General features: G+C 36.4%; 1 non-coding gene across 1 annotated transcript; it reads right to left on the reverse strand.

Moving 5' to 3' along the window:
• Nucleotides 1–209: 209 nt before the first annotated feature.
• On the reverse strand, nucleotides 210–316 carry LOC141687794 (small nucleolar RNA R71). The gene has a single exon (XR_012561276.1). It is a non-coding gene; the product is annotated as a small nucleolar RNA R71 (small nucleolar RNA).
• Between the last annotated feature and the right edge of the window lie 22,803 nt (nucleotides 317–23,119).

The following is a 23,119-nucleotide window of genomic DNA, read 5'->3' on the forward strand; positions in this document are numbered from 1 at the left end:
ACATGCATATCAAGGATTTTATCGAGATCTGCGACACTTTCAAGTTCAATGGTGTGACTGAAGATGCTATTAAGCTGTGACTCTTCCCATTCTCTCTGAGGGATAAAGCCAAGTGTTGGTTACATTCTCTACCACCAGGGTCTATCACTACTTGAGAAGATCTTGCTTAAAAGTTTCTCACTAAATTCTTCCCTATGGCGAAGACTGCTGCAATCAGGAATGCTCTTACTCAGTTTGTACAGCAAACTGGAGAATCTCTGTGTGAGGCTTGGGATCGATATAAGGAGATGCTAAGGAAGTGCCCACACCATGGCATGTCTGATTGGATGATTATAAACTATTTCTATAATGGATTGGGTGCTACTTCTAGACCCATGCTCGATGCAGCATCAGGAGGAGCCTTGTGGGCTAAGAGCTACAATGAAGCTTATGAATTGATTAAACTGATGGCTGCTAAAGAATACCAGAATCCTTCCGAGAGACTGACTCTGGGAAAGGTAGCAGGAATTTTGGAGTTAGTTACAGCAACTGCTATAGCTGCCCAACTTAAGGCTTTGACGATGAAGGTGGACATTTTGGCTAATTATGGAGTTAATCAAATCACTAGTGTCTGTGAGCTTTGTGCTGGTGCCCATGAGACTGATCAGTGTGCTATATCTAGTGAATCAGCTCAGTTCGTGAGCAACTTTCAGCGATCGCAATAACCTGTGCCAGCCACCTATCATCCTAACAACCACAATCATCCTAATTTCAATTGGAGCAACACTCAGAATACAGTTCAACAGCCTTATCAGCAGTACCCAGCTAAACAGTATAACCTCCCTAGTTTTCAGCAACCGCAATATGCACCAAGACAATAAATTCAGCTACAACAAGCTAATGAAAAATCTGAATTAGAAGAGTTGAAGCTTATGTGCAAAAGCCAAGTTATTTCTATCAAGACCTTGGAAAATTAAATTGGACAAATTTCTAATGCCTTGCTAAATCATCAACCTGGTACACTACCTAGTGACACTGAAGTACCAAGAAAGAGGGAAGCTAAGGAGCAGGTGAAGGAAATCACTTTGAGGTCTGGGAAGGTTGCGAATCCCGAACAAACTCAAGTTTCGAATGAAGAAGCTGGGGCTGAAGAAGAAGTAAAGCAGCATGAAGCGGAAGTGGAACCAAGGAAGACTACTATTGAGAACACTCCTGAGGGTAATACAGGGGAGAAACATATCTATCCTCCACTGCCTTTTTCCTAAGCGGCTGCAGAAGAAAAAGCTGGATAAGCAATTTGAGAAGTTTCTGGAGGTGTTCGAGAAACTTCATATCAACATACCTTTCGCTGAGGCTCTGGAGCAGATGCTGAGTTACGCAAAGTTTATGAAAGGTATTCACTCTCGAAAAGTGAAGCTAGATGATTTAGAGACTGTTGCTCTCACGGAGGAATGCAGTGTTGTGTTGTAATAGAAGTTGCCTCCAAAGCTAAAAGATCCAGGAAGCTTAACTATTCCGTGTACTATTGGAAAAGTTTCTTTCGACATATACTTATGTGACTTGGGAGCTAGCATCAATCTGATGCCTTTGTCGATCTTCAAGAAGTTGAACTTGCCTGATCCAAAATCGATTTATATGACTTTGCAGTTGGTCGACCGTTCTATTACATATCCGCGAGGTATTGTGGAGGATGTCTTGGTCAAGGTTGATAAACTCATCTTCCCTACTGATTTCGTAATTCTTGATTTCGAGGAGGATAAGAAGATTCCCATAATCTTGGGGAGACCTTTCTTGGCAACTGGCCGTACATTGATAGATGTGTAGAAGGGTGAGCTTACAATGTGAGTGCTGGATTAGGATGTAACTTTCAATGTATTCAATGCTATGAAATTTCCTACGGAAAATGAGGAGTGCTTAAATTTTGAGTTGGTTGATTCTTTGGTGACATTGGAACTTGATCAATTGTTAAGGTCTGATGCCTTAGAGAAGGCCTTATTGGGAAATTCAGATTGTGAAGATGATGAAGGTGAAGAGCAATTGCAATATCTGAATGCTTCTCCTTGGAAGAGGAAGATTGATATGCCTTTTGATTCTCTGGGAATGGAGGAGTTGAATAAAGCTCATAAATGCTTTAAGCCATCTATTGAGGAAGCTCTTACTCTTGAGCTTAAGCCTTTACCTGAACATTTGAGGTATGCTTTTTAAGGTGATGCATCTACTCTGCCTGTGATTATTGCATCTAACCTTTCAGGTAATGATGAGGAAAAACTCTTGAGGATTCTAAGAGAGTTCAAATCGGAAATTAGTTGGACCATAGGAGATATTAAGGGAATCAGACCTTCTTATTGCATGCATAAAATTCTGCTAAAAGAAGGTAGCAAGCCTACGGTTGAGCAGCAAAGAAGACTTAATCCAATCATGAAGGAAGTAGTGAAGAAGGAAATTCTTAAGTGGCTGGATGCAGGGATTATTTATCCCATTTCTGACAGTTCTAGGGTGAGTCCAGTTCATTGTATACCGAAGAAAGGAGGTATCACGGTTGTTGCTAATGAGAAGAATGAGCCCTTTCCTACTCGAACAGTCACGGGGTGGAGAGTTTGTATGGACTACAGGAAGCTGAATAAGGCCACTAGGAAGGATCACTTCCCTCTGCCTTTCATTGGCCAGATGCTCGACAGGTTGGTTGGTCACGAGTACTACTGTCTTCTGGATGGCTATTCGGGTTATAATCAGATTTGTATCGCTTCAGAGGATCAGGAGAAGACTACCTTCACTTGTCCATTTGGAACTTTCGCCTTCAGACGAGTTTCTTTTGGTTCAGAGATGTATGATGGCCATCTTTTCTGATATGATTGGCCAGAATATGGAGGTGTTCATGAACGATTTCTCTGTATTTTACGATTCTTTGATGAATGCTTGCAGAATCTTGGTGACATTCTCAAGAGGTTTGTTGAGACCAATTTGATTCTCAATTGGGAGAAATGTCACTTTATGGTGCGACAGGGCATTATTCTTGGGTACAAGGTTTCTAGTAAAGGTCTTGAGGTGGACAAAGCCAAGGTGGGGGTCATTGAAAATATTCCTCCACCTATTTCTATTAAGGGAATTCATAGTTTTCTTGGTCATGCGGGTTTCTATAAGCATTTCATCTAGGACTTCTCTAAGATTTCGAAGCCATTGTGCAGTTTGCTAGAGAAAGATGTCCCTTTCAAGTTTGATGATGAGTGCCTTGCCGCTTTTGAGACATTGAAGAAGAGTTTAATCATGGAACCTGTCATAATTATACCTGACTGGAATGAACCTTTTGAGATGATGTGCGATGCAAGTGACTATGCAGTTGGAGCAGTTTTTGGGCAGAGAAAGAATAACATATTTCATGTGGTCTACTACGCTAGTAAGACTCTGAATGGTGCTAAACTAAATTATACTACTACAGAGAAAGAACTTTTGGCCATCGCCTACAGTTTTGAGAAATTTCAATCTTATCTACTTGGGACTAAAGTGACAGTTTTCACTGATCACGCTGCAATTCCTTATCTCGTCTTGAAGAAGGACTCGAAGCCTAAATTGATCAGATGGGTTCTTTTGCTTCAGGAATTTGAGTTAGAGATCAAGGACAGAAAGGGGACTGAGAATCAAGTCGCTGATCATCTCTCACATTTAGAAGATTCAAGTGCTACTTCACTGTACAAGGCATTAATCAATGAGTTTTTTCCCGATGAGCAGCTTTTCGGAGTGCAAGACGAGGAACCATGATTTGCGGATATTGTGAACTACCTTGTGAGTGATATCATGCCTCCCGACTTGACATATGCTCAAAGGAAGAAGTTTCTGCATGAAGTGAAGTGGTATATGTGGGATGAGTCATTTATTTTTCGACAATGAGCTGACCAAATCATCAGGAGATGTATTTCTTACAGTGAAACAGGGGGATCTTGCGAGATTTCCACTCAACGGCTTATGGAGGACATTATGGTGGAGAAAAGACAGCGCTCGTATTCTTTAAGCATGTTTCTTTTGGCTGACCTTGTTTAAAGATGCTCATCAGTTCATTTTGAAATGTGATCGATGTCAACGTGTGGGTAATATGTCTAAGAGGGATGAGATGCCTCTTAATATGTTCCTTGAGGTTGAAGTCTTCGATGTTTGGGGAATTGACTTTATGGGGCCATTTGTCTCATATTCTAACAATCAGTACATCTTGTTGGCGGTCATTATGTGTTGAAATAGGTTGAAGTTAAGGCATTGCCAATGAATGATGCGAAGGTGGTGCTTCATTTTCTTCACAAGCAGATATTCACAAGGTTTGGAACTCCAAGAGTCATAATCAGTGACGAGGGGTCACATTTTTTGCAATCGCAGGTTCACTGCTATGAGGCAAAGGTATAATGTGAATCATCGCATTTCTACGGCTTATCATCCTCAGACAAATGGTCAAGATGAGGTGTCTAACAAAGAGACCAAGCGCATTTTAGAGAAAGTTGTGTGTCCATCAAGGAAATATTGGTCTTTAAAGCTTGATGAAGTTGTTTGGGCGTATAGAACAACATACAAAACTCCATTGGGAATGTCGCCGTTTCAGTTGTTGTATGTTAACGGGTGTCATCTGCCTGTGGAGCTCGAGCATAAGGCGTATTGGGCTTTGAAGAAGTTGAATCTTGACTTGGATGCAGCTGGAAAGAAGAGGATGCTTCAATTGAATGAACTCAACGAGTTTCGACTTCAAGCTTATGAGAATAACAAAATGTATAAGGAGAAAGTCAAGAGGTGGCACGATAGGGGTCTAGTGCTCAAATCATTTGTGCCAGGACAATAAGTTCTTTTGTTTAACTCTTGTCTCCATCTTTTTCCTGGAAAGTTGAAGTCAAGGTGGCCAGGGCCCTTCATAATCAAAATTGTGTTTCCAAATGGAGCGGTGGAAATTTTTGAGAATGATCTAGGCCAAACATTCAAGGTTAATGGTCAGAGGTTGAAGCATTACTATGGTGACATGGCAAACCGTGAGGTTGTTAGTGCCGTTTCATTATTTGTTTGATCTCAAGATTCTACGTCGAGCTAATGATGTAAAACAAGCGCTTCTTGGGAGGCAACCCAAGTTTATTGTACATTAGTAGGTAGAGGAAGCAAGAAGAAAGGAGAAACACACAAAAAAATCAGAAAAAAAAATTCAAGGCCAACATAAGAAGATGAGCGCGTCCTGGATGATCTAGCGCACGGCCGCGCTGATGTTTTTCCAGAAACTAAGCAAGCCCGTGTTGATCTACCGCGCGGCCGCGCCGATTTGACAGAAGGTGAGCGCGCCCGCGCTGGTCTAGCGCGCGACCGCGTCGGGGTCCTGTTTCTGAAAAAATGGCAGTTTGTGAAGAGAAAATCGGGATTTTTACTACAAAATCAATTTCCATCCAATTTTTACTCTTCCACATCCCAAATTTCCCTCTCCAAATCAAACCCATTATTCCCACGATTCCCATAATCAATTCCCACTTCTATTCCATATATAATTCTCTTCTCACCACCTATATATATACACTTATACACAAACTTCTCCACCACTTCACAAATTCTCAAACATAATTCTCTCTCAAACACTTAACTTTTATTCTCTATTATTCAATCTCAATAGCACCCAAGAGACAAAGAACTCAAGTAAACAACAACACCACCAATTCTTTGAGTGCAGGTGGTATGAGGCCGAGGTTTTCTACTCCCGAAGCTGAAGCGGAGTACACGAGGCTTCTCTTGAAGCCTATAGCGAAGGAGCGAGGTTTTCTGCCATTAGGGAAGGATGGTAAGTTGTTGGAGATGATTCTGGAGATGGGTTGGGTTCCTTTTTGCGAGGCTCCCGCTGTTGTGCCCATGAGTGTTGTTCGAGAGTTTTATGCTCACGCGAAGGCGGAGAAGAATGGTTTCACTATGGTTAGGGGGATGACGGTGGAGTATAGTGCTAATGCGATACAGAGGGTGATTGAGCATGCCGCGAGGAAGCCCGGTCAGGACACTTGGAACGATAAGACTCCAGAGGACTTTAATCTAGACCTGCTTGTTGCTATTTTGTGTGTGCTTGAGACTCATTGGAAGTTCAAGAGGGGCACGACTGATTACGCCATGTTCCCTGCGTCGTGCATGAACAGGTTTGCACATGCTTGGAATTCTTTTATATGTGCTAACATCATGCCATCTTCTCATGTGCATGATATTACGGTGGAGCGTGCTCGTCTGTTATGGGGTATTCTTCAGGGCGACTATGTGGATTTGGGGATGGTTATTTACCAGGGTATTTTGAGGTTCTTGAGAGGAGGTACTACGTGTTTGATACCCTATGCGTCCATTGTGACGAAGTTGTGCATGGTAGTGTTCATTGGCCCGCACATGAGCAGCTGCAGCTTCCACTGTTCTACGCTGTTGAGCATGATTGAGTGGTATGACGGTAATCCCGATCCTAAGGGGCTTGGTAATTCTTATGATCATCTTCCAGGAGGACGTCCAGCTCTTTAGTCATATATTGGTGGTACGCAGCAGGCTAGCAAGGCGGCTTGGAGAGCTGAATTCGGTGCAGAATTTGGTCCGTTATAGCAACAGCAGCAGGAAGAAGCAGGAGCAGATGTTAAAGCTGGTTTGAGTTCGACGCAGTATAGGCATCTAGCGAGGAGGATAGATGTGATGCATGACATCCATAGCAGGTTTGCACGTGATCTCACCCAGGCACTTGGGAATGCATTCAGAGCCACAGGTGTTGACATCCAGTGGCCAGTATTTGGTGAGGATTCTGTGTATCCACCTCCAGACACGCCTGACACTCCACGAGTTGAGGGTGATGATCCTGATTCGGAGTAGGTATGCCTGATTCCTTAATATTACCTTCACTGAGGACAGTGAATATTTTAAGTTTAGGGGTAGTAGTTGAAGGAATATATTTTGTGTGAGTCGTATATAGTTTGCATATTCATGATAGTTTAGTGCATATAGTTGCATATATTTGTCATGTAGTTTTTTTGGTAGTTTTTATAATAGTTTGTCCATTTAGTTTTATGCATTTGCATTATAACATGATCCCTTAGATGATTTTTCGATTAATTTGTGATATTGATGCTAGTGTAGTGATATCTTATTTAGTGATGTTAAGTCTTATCGAATTGATTTGCATGCTAGAGACAATTGTATTTCACTAAGTCTTATAGGTTGCTTGAGTGCTAGATCATAATCATGGTTTGTTTGTTTGTCGAGGTTTAATCGCTTGTTTATATTTAGAATTTAGGATATTCTCTTGATAATAAATTAACATGGATATTTAAAAATTTGAGAAAATTGGATTTCATTGCTAGTTTGTGGCTAGGCATCAAATGGGTAGTAGCCGGCTCATATTTATATGAGTAGTCTAGGGTTGAGCGAGATGGAGCGAAACACACTCGTTCAGAAATTTGTAAAAGAAAAGAGAAAAAATAGAAAAAAGAAAAAAAGAAAAAAAATATTTAAGTGTTATGTATAATTGATCACGAGTGGGCTCTTTAGTACTCGAGTTATTAAGTTCTTAGGGGACTTTGTGCCTAGTGACCTAAGGCTTTTATAGTATGGGATCCGCTAACCTAACGCTCGCTATATGGGTACTATTGTATAAGTCTTTTATGGACCTCACTCATTGCACGGTCAAATAAGCATATTTGTGTTGTTTTGTTGTGAATAAAAGCGTGAATCCATGTAAAACTCCGATATAAAAATTGAAGTGTTAAAAGTTATTTTGAGTCTAGATTTTATTTTATTTATAAACTTGGGATTGCTTTGATGAGTAGTGAGTTATAATTATTGATCTAGTTGTGATAGTATATCTGTAAGCAGTTGTACACACGCACGTCTCTAGTTTGTAGATTCATTTGTATGGTTTGATTGATCTTTATGCGAATAACTGCATTTTTTGAGATGTTTCTTGTTGATTGGTTTAGTTATTTTATGGGGATCGTTGCGTTCATTTAGTTGTATTTATGCATTTTTATTTCTTGTTCTTTGAGTCTGTTTATGCTTGAGGACAAGCATCGATTCAAATTTGGGGGTATGTTGAGTGGCATTTATGACACTTTATTACACTTCGTAAAGCTTTGAAATGGTGTATTTGTACTCAAGTTGTTGGTATTTTAATGTGTTTTCTAGTGTTTTTGCATTTCAGGCATTCTCCAGGTAATCAAGTAATTAGCATTGTTTTGGCGCTAATTTGGTGTTAGGAAGGTGTTGGAATAAAAGCTCTTGGAAGACCAGCTCAAATCAGCAAGGAAAAATGAAGAAGTCAGAATTTTAATCAGGAGGTCAGTGCGTCCGCGCTGTGATAGCGCGCGCCTGCGCCCAAAGCCCAGCGCGCCCGCGCTGTTGAAGCGCGCCCGCGCTGTTGAAGCGCGCAGTCGCGCCAGGTCAAAAAAGGCAATTCTGTTTCTATTCTGATTTTGATCCAAAAGACTTCTACTCTGCATGGTGCTCATTTTTAAGGAGGAGACGTATCAAAGCACAAGGAGAGGGCGTACGAAGACCGTTTTAGCACAATTCAACCAAGGCGAAGAAGATCTAGTTTTACCTTGTGATTCTTTGTTTAAGTTGTAAGGTTGGATGCTAGTTTTCTTATTCTTGAACCCATACTCTTGTTTCGTACTTTGTTTATTATTCATTTATAAAGACTACATTTATTATACCATGCTTTCATCGGAACCCACATTGATGATGAGTCCGATTATGGGCTAATCGTTATCGTGGGTATCTAATGGATTTATTTAGTTGATTTGTTTCGATGCCTTAGTGTGTGGTGATCGTATAATAACCTAGTATTGGTTGTGCTTATTCGTCTTATGAGCGTCGCGAACTTATAAGATAGTGTGTTAATTCTTGATGAAGCGAAAGTGAATTTAAGGGTTTAGAACTTGTCATGCTAGCATAGGTTCATGTGTTATTGTTATGCATGATTCGTAGGTAATTTTAACCATCTTACTTGCCCTATGTAATCATGATAGATAACTTGTGCGTTAAACCGTTATGTTGTCAATTTATATAGACATATATGGTCTCAATATAATTGGTGTCTATTCAGCTCCTATCTCTTTTGTAGATGTCTGGTAGTATGGTATTCGTACAACGAAAGTTGGTGTTTATCAGTTTCGTTTTATCTGATTAGTGTCATCACCATTACATGCTAAGGTTAAGAACGAAAAGGCTATTGAATGAAGTATTTAACGAAGTTAGAATCCTATGTTTGTCATATATATTAATCCAATCATTCTTATTCTCTTAGTCATAATTGTTAGCTTAAGTTTAGTTAAAACAATCTCAACTTGTTAATCGTCTTAGCATTGGATAATAACCTTATCATTGTTGCATAGGTGCATATTCTTAAATTAACCAAAGAGTCTCTGTGGGAACTAATTTGATCTAAATCTTATACTACTTGCGAACGCGTATACTTACGTGTATTTTGGCGTGTGTTTAGCGACTAACAGGGGTAAGGAGTTGACGTAACGTACAACAATAAACCACAAATATAATACAACTAAACTTATTATTCTTACATAAACACGACCCCCTTACCAAGATCTTACAGGTATAAGTAAGATTCAGGCTACTCAACTATTACAACACCAAATTTATTTAAATAAGTCTGACACAACTATCTTATTACAGCAACTCAATAGACCTACATCAGGTCTGACATAACTACCTCATAGAGGAGGAACTGGAACTCTGCCCTGGCTGTGATGGATAGGTCTGCTAGGCATCTGTGATATATGTAAAATTGTTCAATTATATAACATTGAAAAACAGGAAAACTGGATTTCCACAAAACTAGCATGATCTTTAAAATATAAGATAAATTGTGTGTTGTGTAAATACCAGAGTTCAATTTTTAGCATGCTATTTTCATTTTCAAATCATCTGTCTCAGGATAGGAACAAAAAACCATCTGTTCTATTACGGGAACCACAAAACGATTATCAGATATATTGGACGTTCACAGGTGAAGATAGCTGATCAGTCTATCAACATCGGACAACGACTAACGGCCATCCAGAATAAATGTTCCGGAACTGGGAGACAAGCTAGGTCTCAACCACGCTGGACTAATCGGTTTAAAAAGTGTGCACGACTGACTTAACCTCTTACGCAACTCACATTGGGCCATTACGGGCCTCTTACACAACTCCAATATCTGATTCCACTTTATCCAATTTTCAAATCCATTTATACCTATCTCATTTTAAAAAAATCTTTATCACATCATGTTTTCAAAACTTTTTCCCAATTTCAATCACAATATAGAGATAGGTACTTCAGAAGTTACTTTTCCCCTAAAACACGATTTAAACAAAAACATTTATAATAGTAGGAGATACGTAACTTAAAATATTATGTTCCAGTGCAAAATTAAAATCAATAGTTTATTCATATATAATACTGAACCATAAAAGATATGGTCAGAGGTACTTGCCTCGTTCAGCTTTATCAACTGAATACTAGGTTGACTTTAGACCGACTTCAACACTCGGGGCTTTCGACTGGAACCTACAGAACCGAAATACCCTAAATTAGACGATCGATTATGCTTGACATATTCTTGCTATCAACTCTACCCGTACGATATCAGACCCCGACTCGTATTTATACGTATTATTTTAATACACAAAACAACTAGGGTCCACATACTCAAAACTCGGTTCGGTATCCATTTTCGGAAAAACGTAGAACTGTCATTTCGGAAAATATGGTTGTCAAATTTTTTGCCAAATATTTCACCATGATACGCAAGTAGGTTTCATAAAATATTTATAATTATATAGCTATACACGTTCGATTGATATTCCCGATAATTATAGGATACGTTCCCGTGTTTCCGAAATTAATTTCTCGGAAAATCGGGCAGCGTTTCTGTTAGGTAATGAATACAACACAGAGGGGGGTGAATGTGTTTTGGATAATTTTAATCTTTTTGAACTATTTTTGGATGGTGAATAAAGTAATCTAACTTATAGAGATAATATGTTTCAACGGGAATAATAAGACATGCACAGGAACACACTATCTTTCAAAACTCACTTAATTTTATATTAAAATCAAGTATGTAATTTGCAATAAATTTATGGGTTCTTGTTATGTTAAGAACTCAGCTTCTCTCTTGAGAGTTACAAGAATTTTGATCTATTTTATCACAACTAAAACAAAGCATCCAGTGTTTACTTTATAGAACAGTAAACATTGATTTTACACAGCATGCAATAGCATGTACTAAACCCTACTTTAAGTTAACTAAAACTTTCTATTTCTGGCTTAGTGTATCTTTGCAAATCGAGCATGTCTGTGACTTTACTTTGTCAGTTAATCTTAGCCTTTGATCTTGTACTCTTCAAGCTGCTTGTGTCAACTTTTCAAATCAGTGATAAATTTGTTTGTCGATTGATAATCTTGGATATTTAACTAGTCTGCACTTTGTACTTTGAGTTTTACCTCGAGATATCCAGTTTGGTATATAGAGAACTAGACATCTCGATAAGTATAACGACTTATCGAGATCTCCTATTACTTTATAGTTGTTATGACTTATCGAAGTCTCTGAGTTCTCAAATGTGAAATTGACTTGTTGAGATCTCTGAGTTCTCGAGTATAATCTTGACTATTGAGATCTCTGAGTCCTCGAAAGAATTTGACTTATCGACGTCTCCATTACTTTGCATGTAGAATCAACTTATCGATATCTCTGAGTTCTCTAGTGATATTTTGACTTGTCAATATCTCACAGTCTTCTAGTAAAGAAATGACTTGCCAATATCTCCAATCTTCGTGTCTTCATTTTGGATTGTCGTTATCTCTGAGACTTCTCTATAAGCTTTTCTTGACTTCTCGATAAGTCATTCTAGAGTTCTCAAATGACTTCTCTATAACACTTAATCTGTGACTTGTAGATTTCTTGACTTATAATGTTTTTTCCAAAATAGATTTATTCAACTCCAAGATTCTTCACACTTTCTCTGAGACATGATCTTCATGATCTTCTTCCAGAGTTTATTCTTAGGATTGAGACTGTTTACAGAAAAATACTTCAGTCTAATCTATTTTCATTTTTAAAGACTTAAATGATACAATACAAAATGCAAACTTAGATTATCATACAACTTACTTAGGGCTGTCAATTTGACTTAGTCTTGTTATAGTACAGGCATGTCTTACACAACAGTTCCTCTATTTATCAGACTACCAGTCGATTTCCAAATCGACACAACAATCGCAATCAACACAATTTCATCATCCAATATCCCATACGACTTTAACATAAACAACTAATTTACGCTCCGAAAAATAATTTTATGAACTAAATAATATTTTTATAATTGTAGGACTCAGAAATAATTCATCACCGTCCACCGTCGGCTCGCCGAAGCTTATCGCCAACGGCGGCAAAATTTCGTCGGTGCCCGATTAATTCGGGTTTCCAAATGAACTTCACCGATAAAATAATTTTTCCCCGCACGAAAATATTTTATTCTCATGAAATTTACTCAAGAAATTTTCCTATAGAAAATAAAATTAATAATAAAAAAATGACAATCAGAATAGCAGAACCAAGCACCACCACCACAACACACGCGCATCACACGCGCCTCCCCACACACCCGACACACACACACACTCGACACACACACAGTAACATATACATACACAATACAATATACACATAGATATACATATACAACCAAGCAAGGACAAACCGAAGCCAACAACCAAAAAAAAGGGGCGGCCGGAAAAATTGCCGAGAATGGAGCACAACCGGGAGGAAGGAAGGGAAAACAAAAGGAAAACACAGGAAAAAAAGAAAAGAAACGGGAGATGAGAGAGATGTGAGAGAGAGAGACTGTAGAGAGAGGGAGACAAGCCGAGAGAGATTGACAAAGAGATGAGAGAATGAGTTACAGGGGAGGGGATAGGTATATTTGCATATATTTGTTTTGTTCTTATTATTTTTTTTACAAACTTTCAGCTCAAGCCATGTATATGGAAATCAACAAAAAAATGGATACTTATCACATGATTTGCCACATGTCCCGAATTCTGCTTACAAGCCCCAATTTTGTGCCGCATTGCGCGTTTTAACGAACAAACTTACGGGTAAATAAAACTAAAAAAATTACCAAACTAATTTTAAAATTCTCGGAATAACTAGAAATTAGTAAAATAAAATTTTCATAATTTATAAAATATTTTTGAATTGTGCATAAGAACCGCATTTTGCGAATTAACGAACAGATGTGCAGGTAAATAAAACCCGAAATATTTCCGAAATAATTTTAAAATTATTAAAATATTCAAATAATAATAAAATATAAGTTTCATAATTTTTGAAATACTATTGAATTTAATTTTAAATCCGCAGTTAAATACAATCAGAAAATTATTTAGGAATAAATAATCGATGCAATATTATTTTCTAAATTTTATAAATTCCTATAAATAATTATTGAAATTATAAAGCCATAAAAATAATTTTAAAGATAATTTAAATATTTATGAAAATAAATCTTCAATAAAATCACTTTTAAAAGTAAAAACAAATTGATACGACCCAGCAATTAATAATACAAATAATTTTCGCACAACACTGAGTCACACACAATTAATATTAAATACAACACATAACTGACCGAACCATAAACATATTTTATTTATTTATTTAATAATTACACTTTTAACAATACAAAAGTATGAGTCGTTATAATGATGAGCAAAAAAATGATGAGCAAAAACCTTCTGGCTCAAATCCAAGTCAATCTACCAAGGCAACTGGCAGTAAAGTAGAAGAGAAGAAGTAAGATGAAAAGAGGAGGGATGAAAGAGAGGGGAGAAGATAGCAGAAGGAGGAAAAGGGGAGAAGAAAAAGGAACCAAGAAACATGTCCAACAAATCCAAATCTCACAAACTCAAACCACCAAGCCTAGCCAAATACTATCTCAATCAAACCTACCTAAAAAGCCAAAATACTTGTATAAAAAACTGCAAACACCCTACTCAAGATACCAATCAGATCAAGCCATGTCACACTAAAGAAAATCATAAACCTACATTCATTTAAGCCTCCAACCATACCCCACTTCAAGACTGTTGGAAGAAAACCAAAGAAAATGCAAGTTGGTGCTGGGTCATCTGGAACTGTTTCAATCAAACTGACTTTCCGTCTCTAAACATTTGCATCATATATGCTGACTTTTTCCAACAACTATTTAAAGAAATTGTCAAAGTTTATGTTGTATCTTTAATAGGAGTTAGAATCTACTACATGGATGGCACCTTCATTTTGCTTAGCAGGACAGTAATGGAAACTTTTTCAACCACATGATTAAAGAGGGTAATTAGCTTGATGAAGGATAAGGATATAAGTACAAGAATGTGGAAGGTTGTGATGTCTGAAAGGTTGAGGGTAAGGGATGAAAGACATGCAAGAGTAAAGGCTGAAAGGAGGAAAGGGATATGAAATATGCCAATGAGATAAAGATGTTTGAACAGAGATCAAATGAACTCAAGGCAAGGGGTTGGGTAGAATATCAAAAGATGGACATTTTCTGAACATATTCACAAGATTCAAAGTTGGCTACCTCAATGGTTACACATTAGATGAATGGCTCAAGCTGGTAGAAGCTCTAAGAGGGACTGAAATAATAGAAGAACTCCAGGTGCTAGTAAACCTAAATGACCTCATTAGAAAATAATCAGGCTACGAGAAATTCACTTGATGACTGTAACTATGAATTTATGTAATCATTAAATGTATAAAGTTGTATTTGTTAATCTGCCAGTTTTATGTAATTATTTTTTAACTTAGGGTTAGTCTTGTTATCAAACATGAAGTTGTGATAATCAATCTTCTAACAAATTGAGGGAGATTATTGTGCAAGACATGCCTGTATAATAACAAGACTAAGTCACATTGACAATCCAGAGATTCAGTTTAATGGTAGTCTAAATCTATATTATGTATTGTATTTCTTGAGTCTGTAAAAAGGTTAAAAGATTAGACTATAGTATTTTTCTGTAAACAGTTTCAAGCCTAAGAAATAAACTCTAGAAGAAGATTAAGTAAAGATCATGCCTCAGAGAAAAGATGTGGAAGCTTGGAGTTGAATAAATCTGTTTTATAAAAAATGTTTTAAGTCAATATATCGAAAAGTCACAGATCAAGTAATATCCAGAAGTCATTCGAGAACTCCAGAATGACTTATCGAGAAGTACAAAATGGCTTATAGAGATGTCTCAAAGATATCGACAAGTCAAATGAAGATGTGAAGATTGGAGATATGACAAGTCATTTCTGCATGTAGAGAACTCAGAGATATCAACAAGTCAAATGAAGATATGAAGATTGGAGATATCGACAAGTCAATTTCTCATTAGAGATCTCAGAGATATCGACAAGTCAAAATGTATATAGAGATCTCAGAGATATCGATAAGTCATTTCTACAAGTAGAGATCTAAAGACCTCGACAAGTCAAGTACACTTATAGAGAACTCAGAGACCTTGACAAGTCAAATACACTTATAGAGAACTCAGAGTTCTCGATAAGTCATTATACTTATTGAGATATCACTTCTCTATAGAACAAAGTGGAGATCTCGACATGAACCTCAAATACAGTAATATAGACAAGTTAAAGATTCAGTATTATCAATCAACAAATGATATATTCACTTAGATTGGAAAGTCTACAAAAGCAACTTGAAGAGTACAAGATCAAGGGCAAAGATTAACTGATAGAGGATGGTCATAGACCTACAAGATTGTGCAAAGATTTACTAAGCCAGAAATAGTAATAATCAGGGATTGATTAGAAAATAGTTTAGTACATCTTATTGCATGTTGTGTAAACCCGTGTTTATTAATCTATAAATTAAACACTGGTCCTTTGTTTTAAAAGTAACAAAACAGATTTAAATTTTCTTATACTCTCTCAAGGAAGAAGCTGAGTTCTTATATTCTTAAGAACACGGAATTTATAGCAAGACAAACTTAATTAATAAAAATTAAGTGAGTTTTGAAATATTGTGCTTGTTGTTTTAATCCTGTTAACACAACATCTCTGCAATTAAACTGCTTTGTTCATACACCATATCCAAACAAGTTTTAAAAAGGCTAAGAATCAAAGAAACACATTCACCTCCCCATGTATTATACTCAATATCTAACATGGAGTTTCATCCTTTGAATACATAAACTCTCCCCATGTGTATCTTGAGTAGCCATCCACCATCACAAGTGCATATTTATTTTTTGAAATTGATAAGACATTAACTGGTCCAAACATGTCCATGTGAATAAGTTGCAGAGGTGCACTTATGAAATTCACAGCTTTTCTTTTATGACTAGACCTTTTCATCTTGCCTTTTTGACAAGCTTCACAAACTTCATCTTGAGTAAATTCTAGATTTGGCATGTCTCTCAATCATTCCTTTTTACCAAGGCATTAATTGCTTTGTAATTCAGGAGAGAGAGCTTCTTGTGCCATAACTTGCTTTGCTCAATAGATGCCTTGGTGTAGAAGCAACATATTCCATCCTTATTTTCTGAGTATAAATATGCAACAAATAGCTTCCCTTTCTTGCTCCTTTCAGAGCAACTTCACCAATCTTTTTGCTGATAATTGAGCATTCTCATTTGTCAAATGAAACCTTGAATCCTTTATCTATGAATTGGCTGACACTCAAGAGATTTACCTTAGAACCAGCTACCAGTGTTACATCTTCAATGTCAACATTTACAGAAACTAACTTGCCATATCCCATTGTGAATCCTTTACTGTTGTCTCCAAAAGTCACCAATGGGCCAACCATCTCCTCAAACTGTGATATCAAGGTTTCATCACTTGTCATATTCCTAGAGTATCCACTATCTATGATCCATATAACTTTCTTTACTTTGCCCTGCACACAATGAGGATTAACTGTGTTTATCTACCCAAGCAGTGTTGGGTACTTTTTTCTTGTTAACAGAATTTGTAGAAGTAGAATTTGATGATTTAGAAAGAATAGTGTTCAATAATTGATTTGCATTTTCCTTTTTAGCTGTTGACCAAGTTTAACTTCTTTGAGATCTACTTTAAGTTTATGATAGCTTGTCATCACTTTCATGTTGTAAGGAATGCAATCAAACTTGTCACAGAAAAAATAGGGATCTTTAGCCTTTGCTTCATTATATTTGCATGCTCCCACTTTTGGCTCACTAACGGCCTTTTTACAAATGTGAGTTGGATGAATTATAGAACCACACTTTTGACATTGTTTCCTGGGAGTATCTGCAACAAATGCAAAGTTGTTGCTCTTTTTTACTCCAATCTTCCCTTTCCTGTTCTTCTTTTTCTTTCTTACATTCTTAGTCTTGATTTCTTTGATTGGTGTCTTAGAAATTTATTTGACCGTGGGCTTCTTTTTAATTTTAGCAGTAGGAGTGCTTTCTTTATTTTTCTTTTCAGTATCTTCATCTGCAAGTTCTTGCTTGATGACCAACTCTTCTTCACCGAAATTGACTTCGCGTGCCTTGAACAAAGGTGCATCAACTTTTTTCAGTATAATTGGGACATCTTGATTTGCAATTGTTTTACCTTTGTCACCTTCGTTTTTCTTGTTGATATTCAAGGTATCATTGTCCAAAGCAATAGCTATGTTAGCACATGGTTTTTTTCTCATGGTACTGTCCAACCAACTTAGATGCATTTCTGAAAGACTTCAGTTTCACCTCATTCTTTTCCAATTTTTCCCTCAATACAACTTCTATTTCACTTGCGCACTTGAGCTTGTTCTTCAAATATTCATTTTCTTGCTTGATAGTTTCAAGCTCAACAAGCTGCAGTTCCAAATCTTGTTTCTCAATCTCAAGCTTCTCATTTATCTTTGACAGTCTAATCAATTCCTCAGTAGCTTCCACCAAACTTGTGTGGATATGGAACATCTTTACACTCATCATTTCAACAGTTTCTTTATATTGGCTTGTATTTAAATCAATGATAGTTAGAGTTGGTACCTCTGATTTTGATGAATATGATTCTCCTTGCTCAAGAGCCATAAGTGCATAGTTTTCAAAATCCTCATTCTCATCTTCTTTATCAGTGTCATCCCAACTCTTTCCTTCAGCTATGTAAGCCTTTCCTTGATGTTTTTTCAAGGGAGCTTCATACTTTGCCTCCAATTCCAAATAGGTTTTATCCTTCTTCACTTTCTTAGGCTTCCTACACTCAGTAGCAAAGTGACCCAACTCATCACAGTTGAAGCACCTTATCTTTGATCGGTCAACAGATCTAGTCTTGTAGCCACATTTGCTAGCTGAGTTATACTGAGCTTTTGGTTTCCGATTTCTACTATTTGAAGAGTGTCCCTTGTTCTTGAAAAACCTTGGCTTTTTGACCCTTATGTTAGAAAATTTTCTAGCCAAGTAAGCCATTGATTGGTCCATCTCATCTAGCTCATCAAGGGTGTAAAATTCATCTTCCTCTAGCTCCAAAACAACTTATTTTTGAGGTCCTTTGTTCTTTTGCTCCACAGCATGAATAACTGGAGCTTGAGCATCTTGTTCATCTTCACTTGCTTCACCGTCATTAACAACTGAGGCACTGGAACCATCAACCACATGTCCTTGGTTTTCCTTTAATGACTTTCGTTGCAACATCAAGCTCATATGTTTTCAAGATCCCATACAAAAATTCCAGTGTTATTCTGCTCAAGTCTCTTTCTTCTCTAATAGCTGATATTTTCTGTTCAAGGTGGTTAGGAAGAGCTAGCAAGAACTTTAGGTTAACCTCCCCAGCTTCATAATATTTATCATGAAGTTGCAAGTCATTTATCAATTTGTTAAACCTTTCCAAAACTTCAGTAATTCCTTCCTTAGGCTTTTCCATGAAATCCTCATACTAAGATACTAGTATTCTCCTTTGATTTGATCTTACTTCCTCTGTACCTTCACATAAAATCTCAATCCTTTCCCAGATCTGTTTGGTTGTGTCACGGTTGACAATATTGTTGTACATAATATTATCAAGTGACTTTATAAGTATTAGTTGCAGGCCACTATCCAGAGGGACTTTTTCCTTTTTAGATTCAGTGTACTCTGAGGGGTCTTTAGGGGCATAATGAGCTGGGATGACCATGTCTCCATCGGTAGATTTATCAACCCTTTCCATGGGAGTAAAAGGGTCATTCTTGAGAATCTGGATATACAGTGGGTTGGCCATCCTTATGAATAGCATCATCTTCTTTTTCCAAAGTGTATAGTTGATTTTATCAAAGGCTGATATCTTGATACTGCTTATCTTTTGTTCTCTCATACTTCCAAGATCTTTATCTGTTTACTTTTAGATTTTGCTCTGATACCACTTGTTAACTATTGAGTACAACACACAGGGGGTGAATGTGTTTCTTTGAATTTTAGCCTTTTTAAACAGTTTGGATATTAGGTGAACAAAGCAGTTTCTAATTTGCAGAGATATTGTGTTAACAGAGATAAGACACCAAGCACAATATTTCAAAACTCAATTGATTTATGTTAATTAAGTTTATCTTGCTACAAATTCCGTGTTCTTAAAAAATATAAAAACTCAGCTTCTTCCTTGAGAGAATACAAGAAAAATATATTTGTTACTCTTAAACCAAAGACCAGTGCATGCTTTATACACTAGCAGCACGAGTTTACTGGACTTGCACTAAAATATACTAAACTACTTTCTAAAGCAACCTTTTTCTATTTCCATTTCTAGCTTAGTAAATCTGTGCAGAATCTTGCAAGTCTGTGACCATCTTGTGTGTATTTAATCTTGGCCCTTGATCTTGTATTCTCCCAGCTACTTTGTAGACTTTTCAATCTAATGAATAGATCATTTGTTGACTGATAATCTTGAACCTTGAACTTGTTTGCATTCTGTATTTGAGAGCCATATCTCTAGTTTATTCTATAGAGAAGTGACATCTCGATAAGTATAATGACTGTAAGAATCCTGATTTTTGTAATATTTTAAAACTTCTGTGAATAGTAACTTGAGCTGATTAAGTAATACGTATGGGAATCATCATAAAATGAATAGTGGAATTTTGAGAATCCGAGATCATATTCTTGTTTATCGAGGAAAATAAGTGAATGTAAAAACCGACGGAATTCGAAGATTCACGATTATACTACGTGTTTTCGTATCCGTAAAGAATGGCGTAGAACCGGGAATAATACGTGAAATAAATAATATATCAAGGTGTTTCTATGATCAAGAGAAGGAATGGAATTGGTTATAGGATTATAAGCGATAAAAGAAATCGTTACGAAACAAGTCGTTATACGTGGAAACTATCGGAATGGAACGACGATTGCGTTTACAATAAATAAACGAATGAGAAATTAAATCCCATGAAAGTTGGCCATGCATAACCAAGTCCTAACTAGTAGTTAGGAGTGTAACTAGATGATTAGAAGTTAACTAGAATAGTTAGTGGAATAGTGTTGAATAGTGATGGAAGACAAACAAGTACACAAGCCATACTTCTCCCTTTTCTCACTTCACCACACAATCAAACCAACCCATACCTTTGCCAAATTATTGTCAAATAGCTGAATACATCACATATATTCATTATACACTCCCACACTTTAGTCACAAAAGAAAACAACCCCTTTTCCCTCACTTGAAGCTCTCCCATTTTTCATTCCAGCAGTTCGGATTTTCTGAGCAAGGGAGAAAGAAAAATTCATAACTCAAAATATACTCATTCAAATATCATGAAATTTTTACCATAGATTCTCTATATCATTATTAAGCTTCGTACCAAATTCCAGCCTCAAATTATTGTTTTCCAATTTTATAAAAATGTTTGAATGAGGTGCTGAAAGGTAACTCCGAAATTCTAACTTGTTTCTTGGTTTTGTTTCTTAAGGATCTAGCCCTTCTAAGTGTTTTCTAAGAAAACCAAGCCTCAATCATCCTAGAACTAACCTTCCTAGTGTCCAAGAAGGTATAACTTTCAACCCTTTAAGGTTTTATGGTTGGATTTAAGAGTTATGTTTGTTGTAGTGTTAAGATCCAAAGGATTGTGTTTGTTTGAGTTTGTATTGATTATGTTCTTGCTAAAGGCTTGAGATGTTGAGTTGTAATCCATGTATGTGGTACTAGATAGATCATATAAGGTGTATATGGGTGGATCTCGAGAAGTACTTGTGTTTATGATGGTTATAGGTAGTGATTGTGTTAAGATCAAGTAGTAGAAATTGAGTTTGGGTATTCTTGCACTTGATCTGTTATCTGCATGAAATTCGGCCATAAAAATGGTTAAAATTTGAAAACAACTGGCCATGAATAGATAGATCTTGTTTTGTAGTTTCTATACATGTGTAGATCATCATGAGGAGATTTACGGTTTAGGAGTTATGGTCGTTTTAGTGTAAAACATTTCTGCGATTAGCCAACTGCACTTAAGTCCACTTGCATGGTGATTTTGAAGGACTTAAAATAATTTCGAGATTCTGAAAAAATTATGAAAAATGGATGACAGTAGAGAAGACTGTCCAAAAAGAATTTTGAGAAAATATTAATTTTTTGATTTTATAAAAAATGTTTTGGTAAAGCGAGCGCAAGCGAGAAACGCATAAAAACCTAGTTTTGACGCGCGTTTTCTCACGTTCGAGCTTAAAACTCGAAATAGGCTTTCTAAAGCGAACGATCGATTTCAAAACTCGACCATGTTATAAAGTGATAATATAAGTGTTGACAATGTGACGATCGGAGATTCGTTATACTTGAGTAGTTGCGAAAGTTGCTTAATAAAAGCGAGACGTTAATCGCGTACTAACTTAGACCGTTGGTTCTTGTTTATAGATCGCCAACCAAACACTAGAGACCATACCACTTCGATTACTCGAGGCAAGTTTTCAAAACCTTATCTCATACTATCCATGCTATATATATACTGTTGTGATACTGATGCCATGATTTACAGTTCAAATATATATGCTTGTCTATGATATCAATGCATACGAATTATGCGATTGTTTACGAAAACAAATTTCGTTTTACACGAGTATGAGAAATTGAAACGTATTTCAAATATAATATATGATAATGGGAGTCGGAGATATTTTAATAACGATTTAATTCTGGAGAGAGCCGGATGCGAAAGATTTCTATTTCGATAAACAAAGTACGTTCACGTAATATATATATCAAGCGAACGATTGAGATTTTGACTTAAACTTCGAGAAATATTGGTTTATTCATTTAAGGGACACCCTTACTTGATTGATTATTTTATAAAGCGATACTTAAGGGATTATTAAATATCCAGAAAGTATTTAAAAATATATTGAATAGTTTATAAATCATTTCACGTTATTTAATAAAGATTTAACTATTCAAAGAGCAGTTATAGGATACCAAATCCTGTTTTGATTATTTAATTAAGGTGTCTCCATTCGTTGGACCTTATTCAGAAATATTTTGTATTTAAGGTTTTTTATTAATTCATTGAACCTTAATTAGTAATACTTTGAACTTAAGATTTTATCAATTCATTGAGCCATATTCAGAGATATTTTATATAGGATTAAATATCAAATTGGCCACTCAATAAACTTCGATATATCAAATTCACCACTGAAAAATTCGGGGTCTCATTTAAAACACTTTAAAAGACATAAATATCATCTGTACCACTACATCCTGAAACTAACGGACAGTTTACTGACGCCATTTGCCACGTGTAGGAGCCAGCTGGGTGCTGATTTGTCTCAACTAGCCGTTATGCTGACATGGCAAACGGCGTCAGTAAACTGTCTGTTAGTTTCAGGACGTAGTGGTACGGATGATATTTATGTCTTTTAATGTGTTTTAAATGAGACCCCAAATTTTTCAGTGGTGAATTTGAGATATCAAAGTTTATTGAGTAGCCAATTTGATATTTAACCCATTTTATATATAAGGTTTTTATCAATTCATTGAACATTATACAGAGATGTTTTATTTATAAGATTTTATCAATTCATTAAATCCCTCTTAAATTATTACGAGACCTTAGATATTTAATATCTTCGGACTTCTAAAAACTTATTTAAAAATATATATAGTTCCCAAAGGTACTTTCTAAATTATTCAAAACTCTTGAAAGAGATT

Source organism: Apium graveolens, chromosome 9 (genome assembly GCF_009905375.1).
Source record: "Apium graveolens cultivar Ventura chromosome 9, ASM990537v1, whole genome shotgun sequence".
Lineage (NCBI taxonomy): Eukaryota > Viridiplantae > Streptophyta > Magnoliopsida > Apiales > Apiaceae > Apium > Apium graveolens.